The sequence below is a fragment of the Crocodylus porosus genome, unplaced genomic scaffold, assembly GCF_001723895.1.
Source record: "Crocodylus porosus isolate Cpor-Errol unplaced genomic scaffold, CroPor_comp1, whole genome shotgun sequence".
Classification (NCBI taxonomy): Eukaryota; Metazoa; Chordata; order Crocodylia; family Crocodylidae; genus Crocodylus; species Crocodylus porosus.
The window spans coordinates 42,969,468-42,986,430 of NW_017728918.1; the positions used below are offsets into that span (position 1 = coordinate 42,969,468).

Consider the following 16,963-nt stretch of genomic DNA (forward strand, 5'->3'; position numbering starts at 1 on the left):
AAGAGCAGTCAGCCAGGTCTGAACGCTCACGTAGGTTCTTGGCCAGAGTGCAGGACCTCCATCTAACCCAGGAGGTGCACAGCCCCACCAGGGGGGATGCCTTGTTGGACCTAGTGGAAGAACTTCTTTACTGTCCGAGCCCCCAAGGTTTGGAATAGACTGCCACCGGAGGTGATTCAAGCACCTACTTTGAACGCCTTTGAGACACATTTGGATGCTTATCTTGCTGGGATCCTATGATCCCTGCTGACTTCCTGCCCCTGAGGCAGGGGGCTGAACTCAATGATCCTCTGGGGTCCCTTCCAGCCCTAATGTCTATGAAATCTATGAAAATCTGGGCTGTGCGGTGAGGGGGGACGGCTCCCGCCACTGTGCACACCTCAGATAGGCATGGGGGCCGTGTGCCCCCAGATCTGCATGGGGAGGGGTGGAGTGGGGTGGGGCAGGCTGGGCTGCCCCAGTGGTGGGATGGAGTGGGGTAGGGGCAAGGGTTGTCCAGCCAGGGCAGAGCATGGGACTGAGCCATGCAGGAGAGAGGGGAAAGGCTCCCAATACTATGTGTACCCCAGGGAGGGCATGGGGGGGTGTGCCCCTGGATCTGCATGGGATGGAGTGGCCTTTGGCCAGGGCAGCACTGGGGTCTTGCTGGTGGGGGCTGGGTCAGGCTATACTCAGGGTAGGTAGCAGCAGCACTGGGAGAGGGTTGGGTGGGGCTACGGTGAATTCTGGAGTGGATGCAACCCCCACACCCATAGCTCCACTCCCATAGGCCCCCACTTCCACATGCCCCTGGATCTGCATGTGGGGCAGGCTGGGGCTCAGCAGCGCCAGCCTCTTCCCAATGGGGGGTTGGGCCTGGCTGTTCTTAGATGGGCAGCAGCATTGGCAGGGGTGCTATGGGAGGGGCTGCCACCACTCCAGAATTTGCCATAACCCCTTTCACCCCCCCCGTACTGCTGCCACCCACCCCAAGCATTGCCTGACCCAGCCCCTGCCAAGAAGGTGCAGCCCCCGCCCCAGCGTGCCCTGTGCCGCCCCGTGTACCAATCCAGGAGCACACGCCTCCCATGCCCTCCCGAGATGCGTGTAGCAGTAGTGCTGGGAGAGGGGCCAAATGAGGGGAGAGCTCACACGCAGTGGCCACCACCAGCCATTGGCTATTGGCCAGTCAGGAGAACAAGCTGGGGTGGAGGCAGGGAAGCACTGCAATGTGCTGCATGGGGCCAGCGGTGCCTGGCATGCCCCTCTCCCTCTCCCAGGTAAGAGGGGAATGTACCAGGGAGGTACTGCCGCCACGTCCCAGGGCACGCTCCATCCCCACCCACCCACCTGCGCGTACCCCAAAGACCTTACTGAGTACCCCTGAGGGTATGCGTACCATGGGTTGACAACACCTCACATAGATAAATGGAGGCCAAAATGAGGCATTCCATTCCATTCATCTTCAGATATAAAGGGGGTTATCTGAAATCATATTTAGTGCACACAGTTGCTTAGCTCCAGCACAGAGGTGGGTGAGGAGATTGCAAATACCTAATGCCCCTTGGCAGGAACAAGGCATTGTCTCATGACGGAGCAGGGGCAGCCACACTGAGAACTGGTAGATGGAGAAGGCCTAGCTGCGTGTTACTGACAGTGCAATGGGGCCAATTCGGTCAGATGTGGTGGTGTTCATAAAGCTGTTCCCCAAGAACCTCAGATTCCACAAAAAACAGTTTCTTGCTTTGAGGACAGGTAAGAAAAGCTTGAAAATGTAACCTTGCTTTTACCACACTGTCTCAGAAACCAGAGGACAAAAAATAAAATCACCCCACTATTTTAAACTAAGCATAAATTGGGAGAAAGGGTAACCCATAATATCTGAAAGCTGTTTACCATGCCTTGATGCAAAAGGGTGAGTTAAGCCATTTATTTAGAACCAGTGGATCGCTTTCATAAGTGCCCTCATCATAACACTCCTAGAATGTTCTCTAAGCATAGACATCCACGCAGGCTTTTGTTACTGAAAAATGAAGTTCAATGCCTATATGTTCCCAAAGGATGTGATTTGCCCTGAAAATGCATGCTATAGGTGTGGTCTGCCTAGCGGGTCAGGAAGAGGCAGCTAGACTGAGGGCATTTACCTAAATGCCCTCTCAAAAGAGCCTTTTATAAACTCATACAGTTGAAGGTGCTACATCCAAAACTGATTTAAAAAAAAATCAACCGACAAGGCACCTTGAAGCAGTTCTGCTAAGAGTCAAGTAATTTTATTAACAAAACCAAAAGTCCAACTATAAATATACTCTAGGTGCAAGGAAAACAGAAAGGAAAAATCACCACCTCTGTTTCATTAAAACATATTAATTGAAGCAGCTCTTGCCAAACAAAAGAAGGCTAATGCCTACATGTCTAGTTGTTTTTGTGTAAATGTTGTCTGGTGATTGCTGTGAGTGCAATTATCTGCATTGCGCTAGCAGCGAGCCAGTCCTGCATGACAAGTTATCACACTCTCTGAATACTTCTGGTCTTTTGTATCATCTCAAGGCACATGACTATGATAGATAATGTACAGGGGCTCATAGGGATAGCGCTCTAACTCTGGAAGCCAGAGACACTGTTAAGTGTTTTCAAATGCCAAGTGCAATCCTCACAAGGAGCTGTGTGCTGTTCACCCAGATGGAACAAATAGGTTGAAAAATTCCCAATACCATTTTATACAGCTAAGTAGTTACATGGATGATTGCCCAGATTAACACCACACAGAGAGAACCAAATCCACCCTCAGTTAATCCAGAAAAGCAGCATCAATTTACTCTGAATTTATACTTGTAACAGAGAAGACAGTTTGATTCCCCATTTTCAGTTGTGAACCTTTCAGTCAAAAGTAGCTGTTGTCAGGATTAGGAGCAACCTGATAGAAGGTGTTTTAAATGTTTTTGTTTAACGAGCACCTTCCCTCTATACCAGCCTGAGCATCCTTTCTGCAATAAACTCTAATTCTCTTGTGGTTTTCAGTAGCAGCAATTTTGATAATCAAAGATCAGGAAAAAGCAAATATTTCCAAAGTAAGATCCTCTGCATTCAACAGAAACTAGCAACAGGTTCAAACTTGATGCACATCTTCTGAGACAGAAGGTTTTAGTACTGAAGCTCAGAGCAGGCTAAATCAGCCAGTTTTTATGCTCAGATCTAAAAGGTTGTAGGCTGGCACAGAATCATAGCAAATTAGGGTTGGAAGGCACCTCAGGAATTCATCTAGTTCATCCCCCTGCTCAAAGCAGGACCAGTCCCAACTAGATCATCCCAGCTAAAGCTTTGTCTACCCAGGTCTTAACCTCCAAGGATGGAGGTCATGTTCAATTCTGAAAATCCCCTTCTCTCTTGTTGTCTTCCTTCCCCAGCTGAACAGTGCACAGCACTCCTCATGCAACACTAAACTGTCACCGTTCATTTCTTATCAATATATGCATTTCTAAATTCTTTATACTGCAACCCCCATCTCAGTGAACAACAGTCAAACAGCACTTGACAACCTTTAGTACAGAGACTAAAAATACAGTAAAATGTTTCCAATACCACCAATAGTTTTGTTAGGAAACGAGGCCAACCAAGGTTAAGAATGTAATAATGCAGAGTTCAGTACTAACCTTTTCCAGATCCTGGCTCCCTTGTTTTCTTAACTAGACTAGTCTCTCTTCAGGTTTTGATCCTTTGAAGCTCCTCCTCCACTTGGGGAGCCTCCTCCCATATCCCAAAACAAAGAAAATTGCCCCACTTCTGTTAAAAGGGACACCCCCTAATTAAAAGTTACATTTCCAACTGAAAGTGCTGCTGTATCTATGGTTGTTATAAGTAACACCTAAAATTGAAAAATCTCTCTAATTTTTTAATTTGCTTATTTGATTCAGAGTGCCATGAGTTCCAGTATTTTTTTTGAACATTTAGTCAGCTTGTTCAGTTTAACAGGGTCTTTCACAGCAACAGGGGAAATGTATAGAAGAGTGACCGACAAACCTTTCCAGCTAATAGCTGGAGTTACCCAGTTCAAGTCAGAGGTAAGCAGGCACTAGGATCCAGACACCGCTGCTACTTTTGCTTCCTGCAACAAGGGATCAGTGCCCTCCACCAAATGTCACCGACATCCTCAGGCCAGGTCCAAAGGCTCCATGGACCGGATCTGGCCTGTGAGCCCTGGCTGCCACCCCTTGGTAGAGAAAAACAAAATTGACTACGTTTTGACTTTTTAAAAGCTTTGTTCTACAAATATTAAAAACTAAAAGGTGAAAGTGCAAAAATGTGTAATTGTCCCAAGAGCTGAGCATGAAAGACTTGTCAGCAACAAAAACACCCTATCACTAGAGATTGAAACACCACTCCCCATGCTCTTCATGGGATTACTCATTTAAGACTAGCTGTCCCTCTTCCACCTGCCAGAGTGCCCCCTGGAGTGCCCAGCCCTCCACAAGGTGGTGGTGACTATTTACCACCTGAGATCCAGGCATTCTGGCCCTGATCAGATTCTCTCCATCTCAAGTGGGTTTGTCTTTTGAGTGCTGCAATGTTCAAAGACACCAAAAATGTGGGATAATATGGGCTGACTTAAAATGTAAATTCTAACAACCAGGGACTTACACACATGGGGTCCCAATTTGCAAACATGTCCAAGGTAATCATATGAAAAACAGATGCACTTTGTGTCACATTCTGAGCCTTCTGCTTTTAATCAGCAATGCCCATGGGCATGTCTAGGGTTTTGAAAAGGGGGTTGTAGGAGATGACACATCGTCACATAACATGAATGTGGCGGCAGCAGCAGTTGTGGCGGGGGTGTGGCAGCAGCGAGTGGGGAGCTCCTTCAGGCAGCCACAGCGGTGTCAGCGGTAGGGGGGCAAGTGCCAATCAGTGGTCAGTGACCACCTGCAGATGCTGCTGGCACTGCTGGTGGCAGCCAATGGCAATCAGGGAGTGCCCACAGATGCCACCAGCAGTGTTGATGGCAGGGGGAAGGGGGGTGCAAGCAGCGACCACCCCTAGGCGCCTCTGGCAGTGTTGGCAGCACTTTTTACAGGGGGTGCACTGCCAAACTCAGGAGGTGTACATGCACCCACATGCACCCCCTATGGGTTGCCAATGTCGCACAACTCAACACATTTTTCTCTACTTAAGAAAGAAAACTAGAAGCTTTACTAATATGCCAGGGGACATATTATTCAGTTTATAATTCAAGCAAAACAAATATAACTAAGTCTGTGGGGAGCAGTCTGTCAGATGCAGGGTGGAGCAGGCACCTGGTACCACAGGAGTACAGCTGTTACCTCCCAGTCTGGCCATGGTAAGAATTGCTCCCTCCAGCCTTATGAGTCTTACAGATATTCCATCATGACCCCAAAATGCCCTGCACTGCTTTTTGTGCATTGCTACTGCCACTTCAAATGCTCCCTGCTTCCATTCTTTCCCTGTTATCCTATGTAGCCTCATGCTCAGCCCTGCCACATCATGCCCCAACCCCATAAGACCCAACTATCTCCGTCATGCCCCACTGAGTCCTACTTGTGAATCCACTGCACCCTGTACCAGACTCATTCCCATCATGCCCATCTCCTGACCCCTCACCATTCTCCTTATACCCCACTGAACTCTCCCCTACCCCTCTAAGCACCCAAACCTCAGTGCAGTCCCTAAGACTCTCTGGGTCCCCCCAACATCCACAATCCCTCTTGTTCCTGATCTCCCCACATCCCATTTCACTCCCATAGAACCCACAAACACCCATCAACCCTTCACATCTCCCTACCCCCATAACATCCCAGCCCCTCCTCACCTCATGTTCCTCTACCTCAGGGTTGGGCAATGATTTGGGCTATTTAGGACATTCTGGTGCACTGTTGCAGGCTGGGTCAGCACTCCCCCCTCCCCTCCCACTACCCTGTACCAGCACATGGGCCATATTTTGCCCACCCATGCTCTAGTCCATAGGACCCCTCCCTCCAAAAGCCTTTTGGTGCCCATGGCCCCCATCCAGCCCCTCATTGCCCCTAGGAGCTCCATCCTCTTCAAAACCTCTCCCAAACAGTTCTTCCCATTCCTCTCTGTCTCTGACCATTGCCTCCTCCATTTCTCCTCCACCTCCTCTCAGGATGCCCATAGCTGGCCCCTACTGCCCTCCACCCTCAACATAAATAAACATTTGGGGTGGTGGGAAGGGCTCTGTTCTGCCACTGGTAGCACCTGTACACAGGGAGACTAACCCCCCTCATCCACCTATGGCAGTAGGCTCATATCATAGGAGACAGAATTAGGGCTTTGCTTCTAGTAGGGAAAAGGAGGGGAGAGTGTCTGGTCTTGTTCTGGAACAAGTATCTCACTTATTAAAGGATGTGCAGGAAGCTTAACAAGCTGCATCTTGCAGCAGTGGTGTTTCATGTGTGGGGAGAGGCAGGTCTTTGATTTCCTTGGTGGGCCACACCTCCCTTAGCAAGCAATGGGTCATGAGCTGGAGATGGACAAATGAGCTCCACTGGAATGTTACTAAAGAAATCATCTCTGCCGCACCCCTGACAATGGGTTGATTGGGATGTGCTGACTATCACAGACTGCCTTGGGCCTGTACCTATGTCCATCAGTCTATGGCTGAAGAAAGAGGAAGGGTAGCTTAGTTGGGATTACAATAGGTTGGCACCCGGAAGAATATGGTTGAGTTCCCACCTTGTTCCCCAAGTGTATACTGGAAACCATCAGTTCCTCATGTGTATTTTGGAGATCCCAGCACTGCCCAGAAGCCCAAAAGTGTTAGTACAGTCACCCACCCTGGTGATCTTCAAAAAGCGTCTTGACACACACCTTGCTAGGGTCATCTGATCCCAGCAGTCTTCCCTGCCCAAGTGCAGGGGGGCTGGACTTGATGATCTGTAAGGTCCCTTCCGGCCCCTAACATCTGTGAAACTATGAAACTATGCCTGGATTTAGGCCACTCTAGTTGAGCCACTGGTTCAGCCTCCCACAGCCACTGTCATCTGTTGCTATGAATAACTGTGGAAGGGGTCACTGCAGTAACTTACCTCTGCCTCACCTTTGCAACTCCCTCCTGCTTCTGACTGCTGTGTCAACACACAGCTCAGCCTGTTTTTCACCTTGCCCTTTTCCTCCCTTTTCTGATTTGTTGTGGATTGGAATCCCATAGGAACAAAGCCACCCAATACAGGTTCCTAGGCAGCAGGCACACCTTTATCAGACATAATGGGTGGGAAGGGCAGGAGGGAGTAGAGAAATATTACCAGGAGTAAATAGCAAACAGGATAACTATAGAAGAAAGTCTAGCTTGATTAGAGGAAGATCAAAGGTTGTTAACCCCACCCTTGTGCTATGGAGTGAAGAAATTATGGTTGTTATGGATCATAGAATCATAGAATCATAGAATCAATGAGTCGGAAGGGACCTAGACAGATCATGTAGTCCGACCCCCTGCCATGAGCAGGAAGGAGCACTGGGGGTGGCAGGGGTCATAAGACCTCAGCCAGCTGCCTATCCAGTCTCCTCTTGAAGATCTCCAGGGAAGGTGAGAGCACCACCATTCTGGGGAGCCTATTCCAGGCTCTGGCCACCATTACCGTGAAGTAGTTCTTCCTAATATCTAACCTAAACCTATCCTCCCTCAGCTTGTGGCCATTGTTCCTGGTGACTACAAGGGGGGCCCTGGTGAACAGACTTTCCCCGAGTCCCTGCTGGTGGCCCCCAATAAAGTTGTAGGCAGCCACAAGATCCCCCCTCAGTCTCCTTTTGTGGAGACTGAAGAGATTCAGGTCCCTCAGCCTCTCCTCATAGGAGAAGAAAATAGAAGAAAGCAGGTAGATAATAATGAACCAGAAAGTCAATTGACTCCCTCACTCCACCTGAATAGAAATGTAGCTGTCCTTGCCAGGCAATTTGTTTTAAACTTTTAGGTTATGGGTGCACCAACACTTAGGACTTTTTCCAAAGGTTAAGGTTTCAGTAGGGCAGTAGCTGGTATATTCTGTAACAGGGAAGCTGTTATCAGCCCCTGTTAGGAAAAAAAAAGTGAAATACATACCTGGGATGAGAATGTGGAGCATGGCATGAAAGATGACATCATCAAGTGGCATCCATCTAAGGAGCTTCCAAAACCAGCAGCGTGGGGAGATGATTGGTCCTAAACACCCACTGGAATCAGAAAGGCCTACAGAAAGCGAAACAACGTGAAGGTTAGTTTCCCTTGGAAGGGGATGGAGGAGCAACTCCCAGCAGTTGCTATCATTTACATAGAGGCATAGAGCTGAACAGTCTACAGTGGCAGACGGTGAGTTGAACTGCTGATTATGAGATCTCTGTGAGAACGATGGTGAGTCCTGGTGAACAAGACAGGTGGGGAAAGTGGAAGGAAGAGAGGGAGGATAATGAGGAAGCTCTTCTGAACTCCACTGTGTGGAGTAACAAAGGAGTGGGGGAAATTCCTTCCTAAACCCAGTATTGGATAGAACTCTGGGAGGGAAACATTCGCTGGTGCAAGTGATTGTATAACAGTGAAAGAAACAGTGTATCTGATAATGTTAGATGAGAAGGCTGGCAGTAGAACATACCTGCTGGAGGTATAAGCTGGGTGAGGTATTTTCCATTGTCCATGAGTAGGAATTTCAAGATCAATACTGATTGGGCATGGACAGGCATAAGGGGAGGTTATGCCCTGCAATAACAACAATAACAACAACAACAACTATCAAATTGGAACTGTTATTGTATGCGAGTCAGTGGTTGCCCCTTTGTGGTATATATTAATTTATTTTTTCCCATCAAGGCATGGCAGGAGCGTCCCAACCACCGGATGCAACTACACACATATGTGCAGAGCACGCTGGGATACCTTTATGTGACCTGCAACTATCCTGTGACACATTCCATTTGTTATGGGACAATGAGCTGAGGACAATTCAAACTTAGCAAACTTGTTCCAGCTTTAACACTGGATGAAGGAGTGTTAAACCTGGAATGGGTTTTCCTGAATTTGGATTGGCTTCAGTTCATTCTCATATAACAAATAGTACCACTTTCTGCCCTTTGGAAATGCTCACTTTTTGAGAGGGTGCCATGCATTCACTGGAGCAGGAATCACTAGCACTTCTACACATTGTAATTAGACAGCAGTCTTTGGAGGATGTTAAGCATTTGCCCTACATAGGTAGCCATCTTTCCCAAAAAGGTGAGCATAGTGATATTCAACTCTGGATGAAATCTGCCAGTGCTGCCTTTGGACATCTCTGAAATCATGTTTTTCATTATCACATTATCAGCATCCAAATCAAACTTCTTGTCTACTGAGCTGTTATCATCCCTACCCCGTCATATAGGTGTCAAACTTAGAAGACATATTGGAAACTCCTGAAAGCTTTGAAATGTTACCATCATCAAGGTCTTTGGAAACTGTTCTATGTCAGGGGTGTTCAACCACTGGCCCACAGGCAAGATCCAACCCATTGTCATTCAGCCCACAGTGTGATGGCCCTGCATACTAGAGGGCAGCACAAGACCTGATCCCAGTATACCAGGTTATGCAGAGGTGTTGTAGGACACCAGGGCTCAAATCCCAGCATATGGGATTGGGTGAAAGTGGCACAATGTCCTGGGATCCTAATCCCAGCATGCAGGGCTGGGCAGAGGCAGTGAACTGCTCCCAACATGGAAGACTGGGCAGAGGTGGCACAGGGTCCTGGGATTCCAATCCCAGCACATGGGGCCTGGTGGAGGCAGTGCAGACCCCAGTCCTGGCTTTGGAGGCTGGGTGGAGGCAGTGCAGAGTTCCCTGGTCCCAATCCTGGCATATGGAGCTGGGCATGAGGAGTGTAGGATCCCAGAGCACTGATCCCAGCATGCAGGACCAGGCAGAGGTGGTGTGTGGTCCCAGGGCCCCAGTCCAGGCAGCGCAGTATGGATCTGGGCACACAGGCATGGTCCTGGGGCATGGATCCAATTTGGCCTGTGGACTGGCTCCACTGCACTCATGTGGGCCAAGGGCCACTGCTCCATATCAATTGGAAGGACAAAAGAACCAATGCCAGCATTCTCGCTTAAGCAAACAGTCCCAGCATCAAAGCCATGTTTATACAGTACCCACTCCATTGGGCAAGACATGTCAGAATATCAGGATGTCAGGATATCAGACAGCTAGCTTCCAAAACTGGTCCCAGCTCACCGATGGTCACTGCTCTAGAGATAGGCAAGAGAAAAAATTCAAGGACAAGCTGAAAGCTAATCTGAAGAAATACAATATTAACTTCAATACCTGGGAGACTCAAGCACTGAATAGTCCCTAATGGCACTCTGATGTATGACAAGGCATGAATCATGTCATGCAAACACGCTTCACAATAGAGGCAGATAGATCAGAGAGACAAAGTGAAAGAGTAGTGACCCAACATCCCTGGGTTGTACTCTTTCCTTCCAGAACTATTTGCCATGTCTGTAGTCAAACACATGGATTGTGGATCAGCCTCCTCAGTCACCTACAGACTCACCAATGAGTTCTCTATTTACTGGAAGACTGTCATCCTCTTATCAGGGACTACCCATAATAAATGGAGCAGGGATCAAAAGGGGGGGGATGTAATTGCAGTCTGCCACCCGCCCATGCTCTGTCCTGAATTCATCCCCTGTAAAATGCCTATTTTATAGTTTAAGATGGAACTTGTAAAACTGCAGAGCTGAAGGAAAGTAGCATCACTGCCACCCTTCTATTTCCATGCAAAACTACTGTAGTTTTATTTCTTTAATTTAAGGCAAAAGGACAAAAGCAGGATGCAGAAAAGCACTCTGTCAGGATGTAGCTGAAACTCAATGTTCTGGTCCCATCTCTGCCATAGACTACATGTATGATTTTGTGTAAACCGCTTTGTTTCTGTGACAAGCACTAATGCAACCAGCTATAAAAGCAGTTCCTACCCATCAGGCTGTGATCCCAGGCAGCAGGTTACTAAAGTCATGGTAACGGTTGCCTGAAAACTGAAGACAAAAGACTTGAAGTAACTGCTTTGGGGAAACTGCACTCAAACAAAGACCTAGCTGTTTCATTACATGAATCAAGGCATCCACATAAGGCTAAGAGGCCTTTGCCATAGTTACAAAAACAGCACTGTGCACACACCTTAGGGATTTCAGGGCACTGCCTTGCCTTGTACATTCTGGATAGTTGCTGTGCACAGTGTGATATGTACCAGGGGCAAGTCTCCATGTTACACATCCAGGGATCAACTGCTAAAATTCCTGTGGTTCCCTCTGATAACTTCTCTCAGAATAGAGACAGCATGGTTTTCAAACTATAGGGACAGCAACAGAGTTGAGTTTATGTCTTGATCTCACTAGAGAACACACAATAGAGGACACTCACAGCTGTTGGTTGTGCACCTCTGGGGAAGCACTCCAGTTTACTAATAAGCAATTGCAAAAGTTGTGGCAGGAGCATCAGCAACAGCTTATAATGCAGATGTCCACTTTACACAGCAGTTTATGAACCCATGTTGTCCACTAGTGAACAAAGATGACAACAGCAAGACTGGCAAACATAAATGAGATCCCAAAGTGATTGCTCTGCAACCATCTCCAATTTGCTGGCTACTTGGTCCTGAATCTGAGCAACTACTCACTGGATACATCTACACCTTCACTAATGTGCTTTTCCTACTGTGCATTAAATTTAGTAGCTCTGTGAGATACTAAATAAATGCACATTAGGCTGTCCTAATGCAAGTAGCGAAAGTGCACACTTCTTCAGTGACACTAAATTTGCAGTAGCTTAATTTTACTCCGCATTAGCATATTAGCACTTTTTTTTGCTATGACTCTCTAGTTTGTTGTAAAATAGGCTACTGCTCATTAAAGCACACATGTGGATGTGGCCACTGAGCTTTTGATTGGAAACCTTTGCATACAGTCTTGAATTGGCAAGTGGAAAACCAGACGCGTGGAGTCTGTCTCGGATGGGGAGACGCTGGGGGAGGGTCTTCTATCTAGCATGGCGCACTGGATGTTTTGATGCTACATACATTGTTAGTGTGTTTTCTTAACTTTATAATATTGCGTAACACCCGCCACACACTGGGTGTATATTATGTTTTTATGTGGGCAAGATGGCCCCTATTGTTCTGGCCATGTGTTCAGCACACAGCAAGCTGGGGCCTGTATCTGGGCAAAATATTTAAAACCCTCTGGCTTCCTTGGGCAGAAGATTCAGGGGAGTCTTTAGGCAGATTGGTTGGAAGAAAGACTGCAGCATGACACTCCCTCACTGGACAAGGCCAGGTGCCACAGGCCAGCTGGGCACTGTGAGTATATCAATTTAGTTGCAGACTGACTGAGCACTGCAACTTTATTAGCCACTGGGCTTTTTGGTTCAGGATCAAGAAGGTGATGTTGGAAAGGAAAGAAATTACAAGTTTCACTTACAAAAAAGAATGAATTTTACTTATGACAACAAAAGATATAGTTTGCATATATAATAGTTAATAAAAAGGTTAAGTTAATGAGCAGACAACATAACAATACAGATTAAAATTGACAATGATAATAAAACAAAGAAATTAACCAAGAGTTCCCACTTGGTTAGTAACTAATCGGTAGCCCTCGGTTAGAAGATGCACAGCAGGTTGAATCAGCGAAGTCAGACATCTCTGAACTGGGCTACTCAAAGGATACTGGTAGAAGCCCCTCAGTCAGGATTTGGTCTCACTCTCACAGGGAGTAAGAGACATCCGTGGGGTATGGGACAGCAATGACACTTCTGTTCCGTCCTTCCCAAGGGTTACTATGATGTGTGTTCTTTTATATTCTAATTATGCTAATTTTTAGTTATATAGCCATCCATAATATTGCTTTATAGTTATTATCCTATGGGGTTAAAAGGTGTTAGAAATTATTATAATAAGTTACTGCCCAAGTTTGGGTTTATCTAATAAGCGAATTGCAACACAACATCTTCAGGTTTAAAATTAACATTACCCTGCCTAAATCCAGCCCCTTCAAAACTCTCTGACTATGCTTTTTTGAGATGTCCTTTCTTGAAATGTACTAGATAAGCTGGGCAGTTGAATCCAGTTTTTATCATCATCAAGGCTAAATTCTGAGCAAGAAAGAACTGTTAGGTCAGCTAATTTCACAGCTATAGCTTTGTCTTTGAGGCCTAGTCAGTTCCACAAAGAGTTACAAATTACATTTGCGGGTTACAAAAATACAAGCTTCATATTAGACAAAAGTTCCAAATGCCTCCAAGAAGAACATATTTATTGTTTATGAATTTCGTTGGTTCTGGCCATCACAGCCAAGTGACATCATGAAAGGGATATAAGGGGAGCTAGGCTGGTTTGGGAGGGAGAAGTTGCTAGGGGCTACTGAAGAGTGAAGTCTCCTGCAAGAGACCAGGAATTTGCAGATAGTGAAAGAAGAAACTCAGGTGGAGGACAGAGAGGGAGATTGTCTCAGTGTCTGGGAACTGCTCTCCTTTTCTTCCCCTTTTTCTTTTTTGAGGTATTAAGGGGTTATTACTGGGAATCCTTGGGTTTGGTGGCCAGGATTTAGGCCTGGCAGTTTAAACAGGGTTGGAACCTGGGTGTTTCTAATCCCGCTGATTTTGGGCTGGCTGTAGTCAGCAATCAACCTGGTTCCTTTGGAGCTGTTCCTGCAGTTTCATTTCAGCAGGCCATACAATCCAGCCAACAAGTGTGGGGTGCGTGCATGCTGTTTGGAGTCGCAGTCACTCTCCACACACACATACAACCACTCCATAGGAACAAAGATTGCTATGCCACTATCACTCCAAGAGCACGAGGGGCCCCTTGCACGGCTGAAGGACTCACACTCTCTAGCAGCTTCCCCTGGTGCAGCACAACTTATAGAATATATTGTATAGTTAGTGTTTCACATTGTATTTGGTGTTTTCTGTATTAAATCTGTTTTTGGGTTATGCAGTTTGCGGGGGGGGTGTTGTTTATGCAGGACACCCTAATAATTAATGTAGTGTTCCCAGAATTTCTAGGTGGGGGCTTGAGCCATGGGAATAATTTGTGAGGTACCCCAAAATGTGAACCTGGACCTTGTGCTGCTGACCAACAGAAGGGTGACATTGTATAGCCAAGTGCTCTCTGGTTCCAACAAGTCTCTGCTGTGTTGTTGTCCTTTGGGGTCAGGCCAACGCTCAGGATCTCAATATTGTGCTGTTAGACAGTGGCAGACTGGCGGGGAGTTGGGGTTACTTAAGGTCAAGTGGCTCCATCATTACTCGAGGTCACTGGTGCAAGTGAAAAAGCCCAGTGGCAAGGAGGAGGCAGCCAGGAAAGGGAGAGGCAGAAAGCTGGGAGATTGGGTCTAGAAACTGAAACAGAAAGCTGGGAGATCATAGGGCAGATAAGTGGTGGCAAGGAGGAAACAGTCAGGAAACAGACAAAAACCCAACTTGGGGTTTCAAAATAACAGGCTTATTCAACAGACAACACACTACACAGCCCCATGAAGTTATTGGTTCCTACACAAGCACTTGCAATGGTAGCAGGAGAAAGAGACTCAGTGGAAGGGTTGGAGTCTAGGTAGGGAAGAAAAACAGAGCCCAAGTCCTTGTTTGAAGAGAGGGTGAGGGTGATAGTTACCTATCCAGGCTGGAAAAGGGTCTTTGTCCAGCAGGTGTTGTCCAGAGGGCATCACCACCAGAGTGGGTGGATAGCTGGTGTGGCATGGTGCCGGTCCAGATGGAGAGGGCGTCCCACTGGGTCTGTCTTCACTGCCCCCTTTTATAGGGACAGACCTCCTATGACCCTAGTGGCAAGGGCATGCCAAGGCAAGAGTCAGCCCCTGGTGTACTGAGCATGTGCACACCTAAGTAAGGACATGCAGTTTTAGGTGTCTGTAATGGTGGGTTGACTGATTTCTGCAGCAGTCTTTGTCTTAAAAATCTTGAGCCAGGGAGGGTCAATGCAGAGTGATGGTCGGGTCGTTGAGCTGATGGTTCGGTCATTCAGAGGGAGCTATTTTTATACCTACTGCCATTGTCTCTCAAGTACTTGCATTCATCCTCATTCATTCAGGAACTAATTTCTATAGGAGGGGTAGGTATGAGACAGGTTTCATCGTTTCTAGGGTCGGAAGAGACCTGAGTAGATCATCTAGTCCGACCCCCTGCCGTGGCAGGAAAGAGTACTGGGGTCAAACGACCCCAGCAAGGTGTTACAACATACTTACACAACAGGGCATGGGGACAAGATGGAAACAAGATGGGAACCTGACACAGATGAATATTTGACATCACTCATGCCAACCCATATTGCAGGCCTAAATCATACAATGTAAATATGAAACAATAAAAATCAATGCAGAAATGATAGGAATATAATATAATACAATATAAAACAGTAAAAATCAATACAAACATAACAGAACACTATTTACAATATATAAAGAAGGGGCTTATTACAGTAATAGTTTACAAGAACTTAGCTTACCTAGTACTACTTGAAATCACCTATAAGGGATAGAGAGGGCGGAGAGAAAGTCAGAAATGGTTAGGGAAGGCAAGGAAATATATTTTAAAAATAAAAAACCAAAAACAACAACTGGGGGCTTTGCTACAGTGAAAGCTTTAATTTTCAGAAATTCAAGGTAGCATGTGCTTTTACCTTACAAGCATGTTAGGCTGCCTGTTCACAAACTTCTTCTTTGAACTCCTGGCCATAAGTGTAAGCACATGGAATGGCGATGCTTTTGTTAAGTGAGAAACAACTCTGCCCCTTCTCCCTACCCCAACCCCCTTCTCCTGGTTCTTAAGTGTAAGTAGAAGTATAAAGTAAAAAATCCCATTATGTGCCAAGATATGCAAAACCGAACAGGTCAAAGCAGGCCAGGAGATTAATTTGGAGATTAGCTACACATACAAAAGAATGAGAACGCAGTACAAACCAGGGTGGGTCTTTGAAGTGAACAAAACTTTATGCAACAAGTGCAAATATAATTACAATAGGGGCTGGCTGATGGCATAAACTCTTGTATCTTGACTCCTAGGCTGCCTGCCTGCCACCTGCAGGACAGCCTAGAGCTGAGGTCCAGCATTGCCACTACCCAAGTGCATTCCCAGTTCTAGAGACCCAGGGGGTAGAGGGTCGGGGAATGGGTCAAGTTATTAAGCTGAGCTGCTGTCACATGCATGGTGGCTTCCAGGACTACCTGGGCGGCATGGTTTGAAATTTTGCTGAGCTCTCTGAGCGAGCAAACTGGGAACTGTGGAGAATCATGGATATGGGTCCTGCTGCTGGCCTCCTCTGATGTATGCTTTGAGTTTAACAATATCCTTCTCTAATGTATGCTTTGAGTTTAATTATATCCTTGTGCTCTGGCTTCCACTTTGAGAGAGGGCAGTACAGGAAGGGTGCAGGAGGCATCAAGTAAGGCTGATGATTGCATTAATATGTTCCTACTCTCTGGATGAAGAAAAAGTAAATAAAATACTTGGCCTTTCCAACTAAGAGGAAGTCTGCTGGGTGCACATTACTGGTTTTCATTAGAATGGGGCTTTCAACAGTTCTGGGTGAAAGACTGGATAGCCATTTTCTGGGGAACTGGCAAGAAGTATTCATTGAATTTATGAATATATTCTAAATATTTGAATTGAATTTTGAATTTGGGACTATGCTACAGCATTTTTTGTCTCACTGTCTCCCAAGCAAACTTACTCCAGACTCTGGAACTGGACATTCTTCTACAGGATTTTAGCTAATGTGGCTTCTGAGTGGCTTCTAAAATACAACAGGGTGAAGTTACAGGTTATACTTAGACCATACTAAAGGCCCTAAAATGCAAGCATCTGCACATTAAAACTCATTACCTTGTCAGAATTGCACAGCTTGCATCTCTTCCTGCTCTTGATAAGAAAAGAACGCTGCCCGAGGTTTCTCCCTCATCCTCCTTACTCTTTCACATGCTGATTACAGAAACTGGAATT

General features: G+C 46.5%; 1 protein-coding gene across 3 annotated transcripts in view; it reads right to left on the reverse strand.

The window, feature by feature from the left end:
• Nucleotides 1-8,646, reverse strand: part of LOC109311727 (glutathione S-transferase A4-like) — a 21,401-nt gene extending 12,755 nt beyond the window's left edge. Inside the window, exons 1-2 of one of the 3 annotated variants that reach the window (XM_019537522.1) lie at nt 8,577-8,646; nt 8,051-8,176 (exon numbers count right to left, since the gene is read on the reverse strand). The gene's annotated coding sequence lies outside the window, so the exon portion shown is untranslated. Of the gene's footprint in view, nt 1-3,629; nt 3,714-7,040; nt 7,136-8,050; nt 8,177-8,576 lie in introns of those variants that run through there. The other 2 variants (XM_019537523.1, XM_019537521.1) reach the window with 2 other exon arrangements.
• Nucleotides 8,647-16,963: the final 8,317 nt, after the last annotated feature.